The following is a 19,369-nucleotide window of genomic DNA, read 5'->3' on the forward strand; positions in this document are numbered from 1 at the left end:
CCTGCCCTGTGAAGAGTCTGAAGAGTCCCTCTTGCTGTGGCCCCAGTCAGGATCAGTCCCTTGCTCCGTGACTGTTTTATATGAAAGAGGTGTTTCCACTTTCACACACACATGCACATGCACATTTGATCAAGTATTTGAATACATACAATACATTGCTTGAAGTAAGAATCCAGCAACCAATGCATCACTGTAAGACCATATCATAGAAAGAGAACATAAGGACATATGAAAAGCCTTGCTGGCTCAGACCCTGGATCAAGATGAGAATCAACTGATAGACTTGTCCTCCTGGTGTCTAATTCCCTATTAAAGTCATCCAAGTGGATGGCCATTACCTCATCCTGTGGCAGAGAATTCCATAGGTTAACAATTGGAAACACAGCCATACCATGGGTTAAACCCTGGCACCCATCCTAGGGTACTTGTGTGTTTGTATTGGTGTTGGGTTCCTTCAGCTCAGTCTTGGGCACACCCTTTACCAGTAAAGGGGATCCCTAATATTAAGGGGGTTGAAAGGGCAGGTAGGGGGCAGGCGAGAGGGTACCTTACTGGCGGCAGCAGCAGCAGCTCTTCTAGGCCCTGCCAGCACCTCCCCACAAAGGCGTAGTCCGGTGGCGGATCAGGCCATACATTTCTTACTCACATAAGGGGTTTGCTCTGGTTGAATTAAACTGGTCGAAATCCACATGTTAGTTCAACTGTTGTGGCTTTATTCCATAGCAACCCACCCCTAATTTTCTATAATGCTGAATCCTTCTAAAATAGCTGGCTCTCTGCTTGAAGATAAACTCCCTTTCATCTCTCTAGTACATTTTCTTTTCTAATTATACCTCTCATTAGCGTCTGACTTCCCCTTCAATGTCCCTCCATTATTTATCGTTAGTAGTTTATATATATCCATTTCAGGGTGCAGAAGAAAAATACTGGGCTTTGTCTCCTCCTGCTTGCTCTGAAGTTTTCTTTTTAACCATTTCCTCATCGCCTGTTGTCTTTTCTGATGTTTCCCTCTTTTCTTGAACTCTTTCTGTCTTCTTCCCAACCTTTATCTTTCTTCTGCTCAGTGAATCCGCCTCAAATGTTTCAGATAACTGATGACAATGTGTAATTGCCGGGTTTGGAATATGCATTTCGTCTATTCCCGACCAGAATCTTCAATCCATCCCATAATTTGAGGATAGTACACTAAAATTATGGACTCTGTCAAAGCTTCCTAGTCACTCCACCCAACCATTGACTGAATAGCACATATCGCTGGCATTACTTAAAAGTGCTCACCATCAGTCTTGCTGAATGCAGTGAAACACAGAGGAGAACACAAGTCCTGTTCAGGAGTTTTAGTTCCATGGACCCTATTAGAGATGTGCCGATGCCCACATGGAGGTTGCAGGGAACAGGCTGCAGACCCATGCAGCCATTGCCAGGGCAAGCACAGCCGGGTGAGAAGTGTTGGGGTGGGGATGAGCAGGTAAGGAGGTTCTTACGAGCTCCTTAAGGAAACCGTTCCGGGCCCCATTGAGTTTGTTCATGCGCCGGTGCCCAAGCCGGATTGGCGCTTTCCAGAGGAGAAAAGCCTAACCAGCCCGTGCACATCCCTAGACACTATACCCAACTACACTGACTGATATCCTAACTAACAAAGCACTAGTTTCTGACTAATGCATCACCAGTATTTGTGGGGTAGGGGCTGTGCAGAACTGGTTTGAATCAAACCCGCTTCGATTCGAACCAGCTCGGTTCAAGTTTGAACCAGACTAGGCCTGGTTCAGATCAAATGGGTTCAGCCCGGTTCAACCCAGTTTGGGTGGCCGTGCTTATAAAGGGGGATCTGGTATGGATTCCCTTTACAAGCAAAGGATATCCCTAAAACTAAAGGGGTTGAAAGAGTGGGCGGGGGAACAGGCATGAAGGTACCTTACCATCGCTAGCAGCCTGGCACTGGAAGCTCCACAGCGGCTCCTCTAAGCCCCGCAAGCACTCTCCCCAACAGCAGTGCAGCCCAGCAGTGGCTTGGTTCCAGCCTCTGCACATGAACTCAGCCTCTGAACTCAGCCACCACACCGACCTGTGCTGCTGGGGGGAGGAGCACTGGCAGGGCCTTGAGGAGCTGCCACCACCAAGGAGCGACCACCACTGCTGCCACACCACCAATTAGGTGCCCTCTGCCCCCTCTGCCTGCCCTTTCAGCCCCCTTAGAGTTAGAGATCCCCTTCACTTGTAAAGGGGAAATCCTTACCAGATTCCCCTTTACAAGCATAACCACCCAAAATGGGTCAAACCGTGCTGAACCTGTTCGATCCAAACCAGGCCCAGTTCAGTTCAAACCCATACCCCCCCCCCTTTGAGGGGGCAGTTTGAGCTTGAACCAGTCAGAGTTAGGGATCCCCTTCACTTGTAATGGGGAATCCTCACCGGATTTCCCTTTGCAAGCATAGCCACCCAAACCAGGTCAAACAATTGGGGTGAAAGGGGAGAATTTCAACAACCTCCTCTCTCCCTAGAAGAGCACTGTGTCATGAATCCTCAGGGACATATTTTGGGGTGATGCAGAGGACATTCAGAGAAAGAGGGAGTCATTGAAATTCACCTGAGTGCCATTGTTGTATTAATTGGTCACATCCACAGCACTGGAACATCTCATGGAGCACTGGTACTTCATTAGGATGTCGGTTAGTGTCCATGGAAGCACATCTCAAAGTCCCACTCTTGTACCGATGTGATTTGACTCTTCATCCACTGAAAAGGCTTATATCATTGTCTGAAGAGACAACAGCTATACTCGGAAGAGATTGTCCCTGTGATTCAGAATAGTGGAGCCCCAGCATTCTGAATCATGGAGGGAATCGAGAATCTTTCCTGATCACAGTGTTTGCCTCTTCAGGGAAATGCTACCCTTGTGGAGAGTGGGTGTGTGGTTTCAGTATGCATAATTGTGGTGGGGGGCATGTCTTCAAGCACTCTTCTGAGAGTGCTCTACCTGGGTACAGCATCCTTGGAATAAGAACACCTGCAAAGTCTCCAAGTCAAGGAGAGAAGGACATCCCCTCAGGTGTGTTGTGTAGTTTTGAAATTAAAACCATCCCATCTCTGATGGATCAGAAGCACACACAAAAGCTTAACCATGATTTCTGCCATGACTGGCAAATGCAAGCAACGCCAAAGGATGCAAAACCCAGTGGGCTTGCATAGAACACCCTTGAAGAGGTTTCCTCTCCTGAGTAAACAATTCTTTGCTAGTGCCACTCTTATTTATGAAGATTGTTGTTGTTCTTAAACTAGCATTCTGCATTCTAATACACACAAGCAATTTACCAACATTGCCGGCAGGAAATCCTAAGCACTTAGTGGCACAGTACTGTAAGTTGTGGGCTCTGTGTTTCCATTGTTCAGGCTTGAGCAAGAATTAAATAAAGCATTGGAATATTTTTCTGAGCCCCAGGCCTGCAAAACTGCTTTAGGAAGAGAAGTGCAGGCACTTTATCTATCATTCATAAACCTTCCGCAACTTGCCAGAAGCCGTTCTTTCCTTTATTACACCAGTGTCCTTTGCAGCAAGAGGAAAAAAATATGATATTGTATTCTGCATAAAGCATCTGTACATTTTATAGCCAATTATGTTTCTGTCTTTAGAGTTCCTTTTATCAATAAAAATGAAGAAAAAGAAGCAGCCTTGAATTCACTCCCTGGCCATTGTTGGATTAGAAAGAATCTAGCAAGAAGACCAACAGTTTGTATGTGTCTTCTATTGTTTGTTTTTATTTTTACCACTTTACTTCTTAAAGATTAAATGTAAGGGACTTGCAGATAGAGCAGGAGCCCCACATTGTTGAAACTCACTCTCCAGGGAGGTGTGGCAGGTTCGCACTTTAACCATTTGCATGTGGCATCTGGGGGGAGGGGAATTAAATAACTGCTCAAAGAACTATTGTTATGAGGTGACCAACAAATAAATATGTATTTTATTTTATTTTATTTTACATTATAATTTTTAAAAATTTATTTAGCATTATAACAGCATTATAATTTGTGTTATCAGACTGCTGTTTTGGGGTTGTTTTATATTATATATTATATGGTTGTTGTTCCTGTCTTTAAAAAAAATGGGTAGCTATATTTAATCAGTCTTCTAGGATCTATCATTGTTTTGAATTGTTTTAATGTTTTAACATTTTAACTTGGTTTTTAATCTGTGTTGTTCTATTGTAAACTGCCAAGAGACATTTTTATTGGGCTGAATACAAATATGATAGATAGATAGATAGATAGATAGATAGATAGATAGATAGATAGATGTTTGTGGCTTTAAAAAAACAAAGGGTGGGATCAAAAACATTGAACTCAAACCAAATAAATTCGACTGAGAACTTGTCCTCAGTCCAGTTGTCACCCCCCACAGGGCATGAAATCACATCCAATAGCTCACCTGCCACATACCAACCCACTCAGTTCAGATGTGATTCCTGACACGTCCCTATGGGAGAGCCTCAAAGGACACAAATCCTGACCTTTTGGCCGAAGCTGGTCAGGAATTCTGAGCCCCCACCCACTGAGATTATCCAAAGAAGAGATTATCCAAAGAAGGGTTCAGATAACTTCATGGAGGAGAGATCTATCAATGGCTACTAGTCAGAGGGCTATAGGCCACCTCCAGCCACAAAGGCAGGATGCCTCTGAGTACCAGTTGCAGGGGAGTAACAACAGGAGAGAGGGCATGCCTTCAACTCCTGCCTGCAGGCTTCCAGCAGCATCTGGTGGGCCACTGTGTGAAACAGAATTCTGGACTAGATGGGCCTTGGGCCTGATCAAGTAGGGCTGTTCTTATGTTCTTATGAGGTGACTTGGGTGAGGGAAGCTCACCTTATCAATGAAGGTGCCTTTTGGGTCTCTAGGAATACATTATGCCTCTGTGTCTGGTATTACAAGGGGTGTTTCCCCACTGGAAGCTGCTGAAAGGATGGGAAGGATGGGTCCTTGTTGGCTTCCTCCCCAAGATGTCTCCAGGAGCAAGGGGAGGATGTCTTTCTCTCAGCATTTGGCCATCCACATCAGCTCTTCGTTTGCCGCCCATCCTCCGCTAATTGTGGAGGAAAACAGGCTAGATGCCACAAAACTTCCAGCTGATCCAGTTTAACCATGGCGTCTTAGAAGAACTTCACAGCAGCACAGTTTCTAACACCGCATCACAGCACATCACATAGCAATAGCAATAGCAATAGCAATAGCACTTACATTTATATACCGCTTTATAGCCGGAGCTCTCTAAGTGGTTTAGAATGATTTAGCATATTGCCCCCAACATTCTGGGTACATGCAGGACATGTGTGTGCCATCAAGGAAAATTAGGTAACTCAACTCCTTGTAACTAGCTCAAAGACAGAGTTGGGGATTCTTCAGTTCTTAGGCTGTGGTCTAGCCTGGTGAAGTGCTGCAGGCTGCATATATTCTAACCTTAAGGTATGGAAGGGAACGTGTGTGTGTGTGTGTGTGTGTGTGTGTGTGTGTGTGTGTGTGTGTGATTGGCATCTGAAAATTGGCAGCCAGCAATTAGCCTTTGAATTGGCAAGGCCTAGCACTAGCCTGACACCTCTGAGTGCCTGATGTGGGGTGCCAAATGCTGCCCATCCTCTGCCCTCACCCTCACTGCCACCTCTGCTTCACCTGCTGCCTACCTCCTCCTCCAGTCCCCATTGCCACCCTCACTTTGCCACCCTCATTGTGCTACTCCTTCTCTTCAGCTGCCACCACTTCACTCAGAAGTGCAGTGCAATGAGTCACTCCTGCTGAATTTGAAAAGTATCAAGCAGAAAAGGGAAAGGAGAGGTGTCAGGAGCCTTTCTGTCCGGCATTGAAGTCACAGTCTCCATCAAGGTTGCTGGAAAGTCCTTGGAATCCTCTTTAGTCTGCAAGGAAAACTCAAAAGAACTATTTACTACAGTATCAAGTTCAGCCAGCCTCCCCCACAAACTCAGTTTGCTCACCAGATAGCACAGTTCCAGAGCAAAAGGGGTGCAAGGCGTTCCCGGGGAGACATTGCAGCTAAGGCAGTTGTCGGGACTCAGACAGGTTGCAGAGTTGCAGCAGGAAAATCCTGAGTCTCTAGAGGCCAACATGAAGCTGGTGTTCCTCTGAATCTGAGGCTTGGCTGAAGCAGGCTCAAAGCAACATGTTGCTTCCAGCAGCATTCATTTCCTGCTGGCCTTGATTTATAGTGCTTGATTAATTGGGTTCCTCCTCCAATCAGCTGCCATCAGAGTTTATCTTGCTTGTTAAGCAGCCGCTTGCTGCGTCTGAGTGTTTCCAGCTGTCACTGGTGACACTCATATCTCCGCTGTTGGGGTGTTATTGTTTGCACGCTCTCTGGCTCCGGGCTTGGCTCTGCACCCCCTTCTCCTGTGCAGCTTCTGATGGCCCCTTGGGAGCTGCAGCCTCAACTTGGCCTGCCTCCGTTTCTTCCTGTGGCCCGACAGATGAACTCTTCTCCTGTTGTTCTGTTAGAGGTTTGTCAACTTCCTCCTCCTCTTCACTATCCGAAGGTAAGGGCATGACAAGAGGAGAGGAGAGGAGAAAGCCCCAGATGCTGTAGCCTTGCCTCCTAAGGAAGGTGCTCCAGGCCCCTGATCATCGTGATTGCCCTTTCCTGCACCTTAAGCAGTTCTACAATGTCCTTCTTAAGACATGGTGGCCAGAACTGGATGCAGTACCGCAAATGTAGCAGCACCATAGATTTATATAAGGGCATGATAATATTAGCATTTTTATTTTCAATCTCCTTCCTTCCATCTTTGGGTGCCACCAATTTATCTAGTGGACATGGGATTGGGCCTTTTCAGTTGTTGCACCTAGGTTGTAGAATGTGCTCCCCGTGGAGATGAGAGGATTACCTTCCTTAGAGGTCTTCAAAAGAGCCTTAAAGACACATCTTTTCAGCCTGGCTTTTAATGATATATAGTTTTAGTTTTAGTCTGTTTTTATTAAAAAAATATATTTTAATTATTTTATTATGTGTTTTTGGTTTGAATGTACGCTGCCCTGAGCCACTCTAGGAAGGGGTAGTATATAAATAAATAAAATAAAATAAAATAAAATAAAATAATGATCCCTAGCATTCAATTTGACTTTTTCACAGCTGCCGCACATTGAGTTGACACTTTCAATGAGCTGTGCACCATGACCCCAAGATTTCTCCTCTGATCAGTCACTGACAACTCAGACCCCATCAATGTATATGTGAAGCTGGGGTGAGGGGTTGCGCCAATATGCATCACTTTACACTTGCTAACACAGAACCGTGGACATGAGATGATTATCTTCCTTGGAGACCTTCAAGGGAGCCTTAAATACAAATTTTGTTGCTCTCTTGCCCAGTTTGGAGAGACCCTTTTGGAGCTCCTCACAATCTGTTGTGGATTTCAATACCCTAAATAGTTTGGTGTCATCTGCAAATTTGGCCACTTCACTGCTTACCTCAACTTTTAGATCATTTATAAATAATGAGCACTGGTCCCAGTACCGATCCCTGGGAGACCCCACTTACTTACTGCCCTCCATTGTGAAAACTGTCCATTTATTCCCACCCTCTGTTTCCTATCCTTCAACCAGTTACCGATCCACATATGAACCTGTCTCCTTATCCCATGACTACTAAGTTTACTCAAGAGCCTGTGGTGGGAAACTTTGTTAAAAGCTTTTTGGAAGTCCAAGTATACTATGACAATTGGATCACCTTTGTTGACGTTCTCAAAAAACTCCAAAAGTGTAGTGAGGCAAGACTTGCCCTTGCAGAAGCCATGCTGGTTCTCTTTCAGTAAGGCCTTCGGCTGTTCTTCTATATGTTTAACAATTTTGTCCTGTAGTATGCTTTCCATCAATTTACCTGGCACAGAATTGCCAGGTAAATTCATTCTTGTCATTCTTGGAGGTAGAAAGGGCTCCTCAGATGTTGTTGGACTAGAATTCCCATCATCCCCAATCACAATGGTCTTTGGCCATTGTAGCTGGGGATGATGGGAGCTGTAGTCCAACAACTTCTGAGGACCCAAGTTTAAGAACCTTTGGGGTAAAGAACTGCTACCTTTACTGCATTATCAAGATTGCAACTCAGTTTTCCCACCCCCTCCTGATTGCAGTGTTCACCCTCCTAAAATGTGTAAGAAATTGGCTAGAATATGCAATTACCTGCATGACTAAAAGAGGTATTCCATGCTGGGCACATCTCTAATTAAAACTGCCAGCTTAAAAATAATGATGGAATTCATTAATGAAACAATGTAGATCAGAACCTCTTCAACTTTAGTTTAACCTAGTTTTGTCGATGGAGATCTTTAATTTCTGACTCTTCAACTCTATCCTTAATTGAACGTGGCACTAGTTAAATAATTTCAATTCAAATAAGATGTACTAATCTGGCCTCTCTCATTGCTCAGGAGTTTTGGACACTTTTTAAGAAGTGAAGGGAATGCAAAATATATGTAAAGGTATGGAGATAAAGTAGAAGCAAACAAAAAGAGGCAGTTCATGCATGGCATCTGCATAAAAGGTTTAGGAATCAGGAGATGGGAGTAAACCATGGGTTCACACAACATAGATTCAGAACTAATCTAAAGGCCCATGATGTGGATTTGAATCTGACTCGACATCACACAACGTCACATGGTCACACAAATGGCCTCTGCACATGCATGAAGTCCATTTTAGTGACCTCCACGCATTCACAGAGGCCTGAACCAGGCCTGAACCTGGCCCAAACTGTCCCAGGCTACTCAGGGGGAGGCCTGCGGGCGTGGGGAGGAGCCAGCGCTGCCACAACCGTCGACACTTTTAAGGTACTTTTTTTACTCCCCTCCCACCCACTCTACTTTTAGGGAAGCCCCCCTGCCCCCCCCCCCTGGTAAAATAGTATCCTCACCGAGGATTCTGAGCTGGCTCAGTTCGAACTGGGCCCGGTTCGATTTTAACTCGGAACAGTCGAGGCCGGTCCGGTTCAACTCCAAACCCTTCGAGCCGAGCCAGTTCGACATCAAGCCCGGCTCTAACCAAGCCATCTCACACACCCCTAATTGGGATGCAGTCCGACAACATCTGAGGACTGAAGTTTGAAAAACTCTGGGGTAAGGAATTCCTACCTTCACTGCATTTTCAAGATTACAACTTAGTTTTTTTCCTGATTGCAGTGTTCATTCTCCTAAAATGTGTACCTGGAGATGACAGGGATTGTGCCTGGGACTTTCTGCATGCTGTCAGCGCTCACACGTAGTCACCCATATAAATGTAAACCAGGGGCAGGCCCTGCTTAGCAACGGGGACAGTTCATGCTCATTACAGCAAGACCAGTTCTCCTCCCACATAGGAACATAGGAAACTGCCATATACTGAGTCAGACCATTGGTCTATCTAGCTCAGTATTGTCTTCACAGACTGGCAGCGGCTTCTCCAAGGTTGCAGGCAGGAATCTCTCTTAGCCCTATCTTGGAGAAGCCAGTGAGGGAACTTGAAACTTTCTGCTCTTCCCAGAGCGGCTTCATCCCCTGAGGGGAATATCTTGCAGTGCTCACACATCAAGTCTCCCATTCATATGCAACCAGGGCAGACCCTGCTTAGCTATGGGAACAAGTCATGCTTGCTACCACAAGACCAGCTCTCCTCTCCAGGAGAGGAGACATGAAGCAGTCTTAGCATTTTTAAAACTAAGTCTGGCCAGTAGCATATCTTGTGGCAGAAAATTCTATGTGCTAATTACATGTTGTGTGAAGACAATCTTTCTTTTGCCTGTCCAGTCAACTTCATTAGGTGACCCCCAAGTTCTATTGTTATAAGAGAGGGGAAAGAGTGTTTCCTGTTTTTTAAACTACTCATAATTCTGTATAGCTGTTTTGAGACTACATTTATCCTCCATTATCCGCAGCCACAATTGCAGAAGGCCATTTATTGGGCCAACAACAAGCACTGTAGAATTAAGGAAGAAAGTTAAGACCTGCTGATTTAGACCAAAACTCCAATGAGTCAAGTGTTCTGTTTCAGTGGCCAGCCAAAGTTTGCCTTAGCGCATAATGCCAAACTGTAGGCAAACGAGGCAGAGATTCGCTATCATGGCCATCCAAATGCATGAAACCGCAGTTTCATCACGAGAACAACCTGAGGTTTCCCTTGCCAAACCACAAATTGAACCTTTGGTTTGTAATGAGTTTTGCGGATTGAACTGCACTTCAAAGTTCCCAGAGTGTGTGCGGTCAAATCCCAGCAACTTGCCCCGCATTGACAGGAGTTCTGCCATGGTGGGCATGGCACCCAGCATTACAGTGTACAGCGCCATGGAGAGGATGCTTCACAGCATGAAGAAGGAAGCCAGACACAGCTCTCAGCAGAGGAGAGAGTTCCTGCATGCTCTTGGAAGCTTGGGGGCTGTGGGGGCAGCAGCGGCCTATCAGAAAGCTGTCCAGTTCCACAGTGTATTGACAAGATGCAATGGGTGGATTTCATGCTCTAGAGCAGGTCTGATCAACTTTGGCCTTCCAGCAGATGTTAGCCTACAACTCTCATAATCCCTGACTATTGGCCACTGTGGCTGGGAATTATGGGAGTTGTAGTTCAAAAACAGCAGTGGGGGCAAAGTTGAGCAGGCATACTCTAGAGCCACTGTGGCAAGTGTTCAGCCACTGTGGCAAGTGCTGGAGCCCCTGCTCCTTGGTCCACCTTCTTCAGGAGGACTGGCCTGTGGACAGGAGGTGGGTACTGCCACGTGGGAGCACCCACATCTGCTATTTCTACCAGGAAGTGAGAGTGGGAGAAGGCATGTGCCTGGGCAAGACAGGAAAGCATCATCAGTGCATGCCACTATCCCATTCAAGAGAATCTTGGGTGGCGGCAGGAAGTCACAGGCAGTAAGAGCAGCTTTTGCACAACTTTTGCTTTTGCATGGGAGCATCTCATACTGGCCTACTAGCAAGGTGGGCAGGTGTGTGGTGTCAGAAGGGCACACTGTTCTTAAAGGAGTGGAGGAGAGGAGAGCTGGTCTTGTGGTAGCAAGCCTGACTTGTCCCCCTAACTAAGCAGGGTCTGCCCTGGTTGCATATGAATGGGAGACTAGAAGTGTGAGCACTGTAAGATATTCCCCTTAGGGTGTGGAGCCACTCTGGGAAGAGCAGAAGGTTCTAAGTTCCCTCCCTGGCATCTCCAGGATAGGGGGGCTGAGAGAGTTCCCTGCCTGCAACCTTGGAGAAGCCGCTGCCAGTCTGTGTAGACAATACTGAGCTAGATGGACCTCTGGTCTGGTTCCGCATATGACAGCTTCCTATGTTCCTAAATCGGATAAAGGTTGGACACCTCCAGTGGGTGCAACTGTGGCCGCTTAAATGATCAATCAAGGATACACTTGGACTGGAATGGCTGCCCATTGCTACCCTGCAATGACTGGAGTTAAAAATAAAGTTCAAACATTTAGTTTGTTGTTTCCCCATGTCTATGCTACCTGCCCATGTTTGGTAGCATGCCATAACTACCTGGCATGTTGGCAGGAAACATGGGGGGGAAGAGAGTGTCTGCACCAAGAATTGAACTTCACTTCTTATCCTTTGCTTGCATTATACTGAGGAGTCATCACAGGGGCTTGGAGGGGGGGGATGCCAGCTTTGGATGGGGAAGAGGATGATTGGTTTGTGCAGCATTTTAGGAAATAAGCTTGGAGGGGCATGGAATGGGTGGTTTCAAGCCCACAGAAGCAATTCCTTGTTACTGGGGACCATGGGCAACCAACGTCCTTGCACCGCCAACAGGAGCAGGAATAACCAGGAGCATGGCTGGAAGCAGGTGTTGAGAAAGCTAATGCAGTCTGCCATCACACAGTTGCAGTGAAAGGTGGGGGTCTCAATCCCCCTTTGTTCTCTCCCCTTGCCAAGAGACCCTTTCCCCCTTCGCCATAACCAGCACAAGTTATTTGTTGGGTGGGGAAAAGCACCAGCAGGTGTGGATGTGATCACAAAGTACATTCAGTCTATCTTAGAATGGTAAAGGTGGGGAAAGAGGTGCGCCCACTCCTCTCTTCCTGGGTGAGGGAATCCTGTCCTCCCTAACTGGGGAAGACAGTTTGTTTCCACCCTGGGAGATTAAAAAAGTACCCCTGCAAAGGGGGACTCAGGGATCCTCATATTAATCAATAAATAAATATTTTCCTGGCTGATTATTGATAATCATCATGGCTGGGAGACAGGCAAGTGGATTCCCTCTAGGAAGAGTCCACTTGTGCACTCAGGCTGCCATTGAATAGTGGGATTATGCTTAAGCACAGGGATTGCAAGGGAGATGGAATCTCCACCACAGCCCTTCCCAATGCTGTGATTGTAAAGTAGGTGTGGGGACTTCCATCCCTGCTCTAAACTCTGGATGGACAGAACATGGGCAAATCCTCCAGAGCAAAGATGGGGGCCATGTGCCTTTCTGGATAGGTAACATATCTGATCCCATCACTATTTCATTTGCATGAAATCCACCATGGTTTGTAGCTGCAGCTGTGCAGTTGTGTCACGGGATAACTCTTTCTGGTATCCACTGCAGCACTGGCTGGCACACACACACATAAACACACAGCAAGCAGCCCAACTATTCCCCTCAATTTATCAGCTGCTGTTCCATATGTATCCCCCAAGACTCCATTGCCATTTGGAAGTGCCATGTGGGCAGGGTGTCAGGATGTCGTCAAGGTGGCTGCCATTGGGCATGATCTATGAGAGGGCATGCCTGGTGTGATCATGCCTTTTCGGCCCTGACGACCACTTTTGGCAGGGGAAAGAAATTTTAACCCCTTCCTCACCGTACGTGCTGCAGTGCCCCTTGCCATTCTTCTGTATAAATGAGTGTGCTTCTGCAAGTCCGTATGCCTCAGAAGTTCATGCAAGAGCACTGTATGGTGAGGAAGGGGTTAAAATGTCTTTGCCCTGCCAAAAGTGGTCGTCAGGGCTGAAAAGGCATGATCACACCAGGCATGCCCCCTCATAGATCATGCCCAATGGCAGCCACCTTGACAACGTCCTGACACCCTGCCCACAGTATGGCAATACGAGTGGTCCATGGCTTGTTGGGATATGGCCTTGATGGCCCAGTAAGAAAGAGGGGCTACTCTGCCCAGAAACTGGAGGTTACCAAACAGTGGCTGGATGATCGTCTGTGTTACAGTTCCTGGTTTTGGCATTCAACCTCGGGTTCATCAACCTGTGGTTTTTTGCAATGTGCAAAGGCAGCCAAATAGTCCAGGGAAAGTCATAAACAAGGCATGAAGGCAACAGGTGTGTCCTCTCAACATTTTGTCTCCAATATATGTTACAGAAACATATACCATATCTGAGCATGGAAGTTCAATTTAGCCAGTGAGGCAAATAGTTGTTGATTTAGACTTGTCCTTGGTGAATTTCTTCCATTCTTCTTCCTCGACCTCTCATTCTTCTCCTTCTTTTTGCATCTATCACAAATCAGCTTTCTTGGATGACCCTAAGCTCTAGTATTATGAGACAAGATAAATCTCTCTCTCTCTCTCTCTCTCTCTCTCTCTCTCTCTCTCTCTCATTATTCTCCGTTCCTACCTACAGTAGAAAGGGAACTGAGAATTGTGCATAAGGGGATGGGTGAAAGGGGACTTCTTTTGTTCCCTATGTCAGGTTTCTCAAACTTGGGCCCCCAGAAGTTGTTGGTCTACAACTCCCTTCATCCCTAATCTTTGACCATTGTGACTGGGGGTGGTGGGCACTGTAGTCTAACAACATCTGGGGATCCGTGTTTGAAAACCTGGGCCCAGTGGACAAAAGCCCCCTTTCACCCATCCTCTTATGCAAATCCTTTGCTTTTCTCCTTTCAGCAGCCTAGGCAGGATGGCCTTCATCTGTTCTAGCTGCACTCTATTTTATTATCTTATTCTATAAATAGAAGTGGGTTTAGCTCCATGCACTGTATCAATGAAGTGCTCCTATTTTTCTCTAGATGTGTGCCTACCACATTTCTGTTATATTTCCTATAACCCAACAGTCTGTCTGCTTTTTTTAAAAAAAGCTATTTAAGGTGGCTGGTGCTGTCAATGATTTTCTGTAGGAACGACCTAGAAATCCTTTTTCTTCCCCAATGCTTTATAGTCTGCTCCATTTAATAGACTTAGTGTTTGCTACCCACCCAACCCCTCCCTTGGACTAATGCTTGTGAATTGTGAGTAACCTTGTCTTCCACTTACCCAAAGCACCTGGATGTTTCAATCATACTTCAGTGGTTGTCAGTTTCAGGGTTAAAAACGGATTGGTAAAGTGCTACAGACTGTCTTGTATGTGTACAAGTCTCTGCATGTATAGATTTTTAAAAACACGCAAGTGAGGCCAGCTATATTTGTTGTATTCTTAAGTGCAGCAAGTTCTTGAGAGATGATCTACTATCCGTGTCAGGAGGTCAAGGCAGGAATCTTTTGGCGTATGCACTGGTGTTCCTTGTGGACACCTGAAGCTACAGATTGGGCCATATTGTCTTCCCAGTCCCAGCATAACTCCACACCAGCAGGCAGGCATTGGCTTCTCTTTACCAGGTCTAGTTATAAATGCCTCCAGGTCAGCCCTAGGTCTTTGCCTGGGCAACAAAAAGACCCTGTCCCCAGCTAGGACATCACCCACAGAGGCTGCATGAGACTTTTCCAGGGGGCAGGCCAGGTGCAGGAGATCAGCACTCTGGTTAGCTCCCAGATGAGATATATGAAGAGCTGACCACAAAGCAGCTCAGAACAGCAATGCGGGATTTGCTCTAGCAATTGTCTGGAGTTGTGGTGTTCTGCCTGCCTTGGAGCCTTGCATATTGCTGCCCCTTGTGGAAGCCTGATATACTGCAGCAGATTCTCAGTCTTCCAAAACTCTGATAGGTCTCGCTTTTTGGAATCATTCATTTACCCTTTCCTCTAGCAGGGAGATTAAGAGGCTTCCTTTCTGAGGCTACCCATGCCTCACTATCAAGGTTATCCTGATCTGGTGTGCATCTCAAAGCTATCTCTCCTGACTACTCAGTGTAACCCTTGGCCTGGGGTGACTTCTGCTACATGTTTGATCTCTCTGGCTCCTGATTACTGATCTGGTTTTAACCCTTGGTGTGGCTTTGACTCCTCACTTCTGTCTTGACCCCTGGACTACTCGGTTTGACTCTCTGCATGCTCTTGACCCCCAACTCTTATCTCAGTCCTCATCTCTGATTCCTGATGGATTACCTGGCTGGACTCTTGGTGTGTTCTTGATTCCTTATTCTTGTCTTGATCCTCCAGCCCTGGTTCATCTATATGGCCAGCCCTGTGTTCCTGGCATTTTTAGTCCTGGCTTTTGGACTCATAACTCCAGATACTGATGCTCATGGCCCAGCTGCTCTGAAAGGAGTAAACTGGGATCTTTAACAGTCTAGCAGTCAGTGTGAGGAAGTGGAATCTCCAGATCCAGAGGATGGGAGCATGACTATCTCTACAAGGAAAGCAGCTTCCATAGCACTGCTCCAAGAGCTTCCCTCCCATGTGACTCTTTGGCATGGCAGGAACATGAACATTTCCAAACTCTTCTCTAGGTGTGACTTTTACGTCCCAACTCCCCGATCCTCTGAGTACACAGGGTCCAAGTCCAGAGTCATGACACGGGCAGATAGGCTGCCTAAATCCCAGTATGGGTACAAAACATTCCTGTGTTTAAACAGTACACAGGGACAAAGTAAGCTGCCTTCTACTGAGCCAGATCATTGGTCCATTTAGCTCAATATTGCCTATACATACTGGAAGTGGCTTCTCCAGGGTTGCAAGCAGGAGACTCTCTCAGCCCTATCTTGGAGATGCTGCCAGGGAGGGAGCTTGGAACTTTCTGCATGTAAGCATGCAGATGCTCTTTCCAGAGCGGCCCCATCCTTTAAAGGGAATATCTTACAGGGCTCAAACATGTATTTTCCCATTCAAATGCAAACCAAGAAGACCCTGCTTAGCAAAGGGGGCCATTCTTGCTAGCTACCACAAGACCAGCTCTCCTCCTGGTAAATTGACATGTGATACCATCATTTGTGAAAGTTGCAGATAAATGACTGGATTTTCCCATAATCATTTTCCCATAATCATTTGCTAGAAGTAGCAAGTTCTCAGAGAAATTGAGGCATGGGCAACTGTGCCACAGAGCTGGAGTCCTGGAGCCAGGAACACTGTGGCTGGACAGGCAGTGCTGGAGGGTTGGGGCATAAATCAGGAGACATCCCAGGAGCTGAGCCAAGTAAATCTGAGGACCACAAATGTGTGGAAGGTCAAGGCCAAGTATCATAAAAACCTAAGAACAGCCCTGCTGGATCAGACCCAAGGTGCATCTAGTCCAGCATCCTGTTTCACTCAGTGGCCAACCAGATGCTGCTGGAAGCCTACAGGCATGAGTATTTAAAGAGGTTTTTGTTATTCCCCTTAATACTTTTAGCTAAATGTTCCTCAAACTCTCTTTTTGCCTCCCTTATTGTCACCTTGCATTTCTTTTGCCAGAGTTTGTGTTCCTTTCTGTTCTCTTCATTTGGGCAGGCAGGAGGGGTAATCTGTTCCGCTGTGATTTTGAGAACAATTCTGCCAATCCATGCTGCAAAATAAAATGGTCAAGGGTGGTAGAAAATGAGATATCCAGGCTTTATTATTCTCCTGAAGGTAGAGTCTTATTTAATTCCATTGTGCAAGCATACCTGGGACCGCATATAATTGTGGCCTATGAAAAATTAGAAACCACTCTTATGCAAAAGTTTTTATAGTGCAGTAAGCTGCACTCTTTACAGGCCTACCGTAAAAGAGCAACTAATAATTGGTTTGATCTGTGTTGCAGGGCACTACGCAAGCAACTGCTGAGTATTTACAGAGAATATAGATTGGGCACAGAACAAATAGTTCCACCAATTTACTATCAGATTAAAAAGGCATACAAAAGCAGTCTCAAATCTGCTAAACAACAAGCATTACGTAATGTCTGGAATAAACTTATTATGGCGACCATTAATAAAGATAGCCATTCTTTCTGGAGAATGGTTTTGGCAATGGGCCGGGTTTCCATGCCTTGCAGAATTCTGGCTAGCTCGTGGGAAACCCATTTCTTTGCTGTCTATAATGATGCACAGCCTAGCCAGGTCTTTGTTCCACCTTTGATTGAGGGGTTGCCCCATTGGCCTCCAGTTACCCCTGTAGAAATAATGGACCTAGTTGGTCGTCTTAAAATCAGAAAAGCCCCTGGTCCTGACCTTCTTCTCCCTGAACTATTAAAGGCTAATATAGAATGGTGGGCCTTAGTTCTAGCCAATTTATTTACATCTATTAATAGTACAGGAGTTATACCAGAGCAATGGAAAACAGCAATAGTTGTTCCTATATTCAAAAATGGTTCCCATTTAGATCCATCTAATTATCAACCCGTTAGTTTACTGTCAGTGGTTGGCAAATTATATGCATTGTGCCTTTTGGATAAGCTTGAGGCATGGATTTCAGAAAATTAAATTCTCGGGATTGAACAAGCAGGCTTTAGAGCAGGTCGCTCTACCCCCGATCACTGCATGATCTTTTACCATCTAGCAAAGAAATACTCTAGCAGCCCCAATTGCAATTTTTTTTGTGGCTTTTATTGACTTAAAATCTGTGTTTGATTCTATCTCCAGATATCTATTGTGGTCCACACTTGCAAAAACAGCAATAGATAAGAGATTGCTATTTTTGATGATGCAGCTTTATTCTAATTCCTCGTTGCGGGTCAGATATGCTACCAATGGGGCCCTAACTGATCCAATTCCCTCTACTCGAGGGGTCAGACAGGGCTGCGTCTTGGCCCCGACTCTGTTTAATCTCTTTATTAATGATTTGGCACCATTTCTGGAGAGGGTGGATTCCCATGCTCTGAAGCTGGCTAATACATGAGTGCCCGTTTTACTCTACGCCGATGACGCAGCTGTGCTATCTCAGTCCAGATTAGGTCTACAAAGACTGTTGCACGCTTTTGCCGGCTACTGTAATGATAACAAACTAACAATTAATAAAAAACAAAGGTCCTGGTTTTTTCAAAATCCAGGAAATTATACAAATGGGTAATAAATCAGAATCGCATTGAGTAGGTTTACAGCTATAAATATCTAGGTATGATATTTCAATATAATCTTAATTGGAACGCCCATAGGCTGTCTTCAATTCATATAGCGCGTAATACTCTCAGTGCCTTTTTGTGTTTTTATTATTCTAAAGGGGGTCAGTTTGTTCCCATGGCTCTTCAGGTATTCCGTGCTAAGATTGTGGCCCAATTATTTTTTGGAGTCCCTCTATGGATCCAGGGAGTGTCAGCTGAACTGGAGAGAGTAGAGTCTATTTTTTAAGAGCAATCATCGCAGTGCCTAGGTGTGTGTCATACTCTGTTCTGTGCTTGGAATCTGGGTCTTTCTCCATAGCTTGTAAAGCCTGGGAGCTTACCTTTGCCAGATGGTGTAAACTCTGCTCAAAGATTCAGGAATTCTCTTTTTTTCAATACCTATGGGTAGATTCTTATTCCCAACCCTTGGCTAACATATGTAAATAACAAAATAATGCAACTTGGCCTTTCTCCTTTTGAACTTCTCACTCGGGAATGCAATAAGGTGAAGGAAATACTATTTCTCCAGTTGCATGACACTGAACGTCAGGAACTAATGTCTTTGGCCAACAGGACTTGTTTCCCTCTGCATTTTGGGATTTTGCCACCTAGAGGAGATAGAGGTGCCAATTACTTAACAATGTTGCACTTTTCTGAATTCTGTGTCTCATTTGCTTGGGCTCGGTTAAACGTGTTGCCCTCTTCTCTTTTGGAACGGAGGTTTGCTAAAGACCAATCTGTTACAGTTTTTTGCCCTTGTGGTGCTGGCCTCCTGGAAACTGTCACCCATGATCTGCTATATTGTTCTTTGTATCAGGATGCTAGAGAAGAACTTATTTCCACATTGTTACTCAAATTTCCTGGGAGGTGCGAACATTTTTATACATATTACTGTCTCGCAGATGTAAGCTCTGAGATTACAAAAATTGTAGCAAAATTTTTTTATATTGCCATTAGGTTAAGGTCTCAATTAATTGCTTAGCTGTGGGAGCTGTTTATGCTTTTTAAACTATTTTTTTAAAATGAATGGCTGCATTTTGTTTTATTGTGTTTTAGTATTGTTGTATTGGATATGTTTGTTGTTTCTATTTCTGCTGGCCAATGGCTGTAATAAAATTGATGATGATGACATTTGGGCAGGCCTTCCAATTTAAGAAGGAAGTCTTCTTCCCTTTTGGCTTCCTTGACAGTACCTGTTAGCCATGCTGGCATCCTCCTGGACTTAGTGGTACCTTTCCTCCTTTTTGGTATGCAATCTAACTGGG

The sequence above is a fragment of the Hemicordylus capensis genome, chromosome 1 (assembly GCF_027244095.1).
Source record: "Hemicordylus capensis ecotype Gifberg chromosome 1, rHemCap1.1.pri, whole genome shotgun sequence".
In the NCBI taxonomy this organism is placed as follows: Eukaryota; Metazoa; Chordata; class Lepidosauria; order Squamata; family Cordylidae; genus Hemicordylus; species Hemicordylus capensis.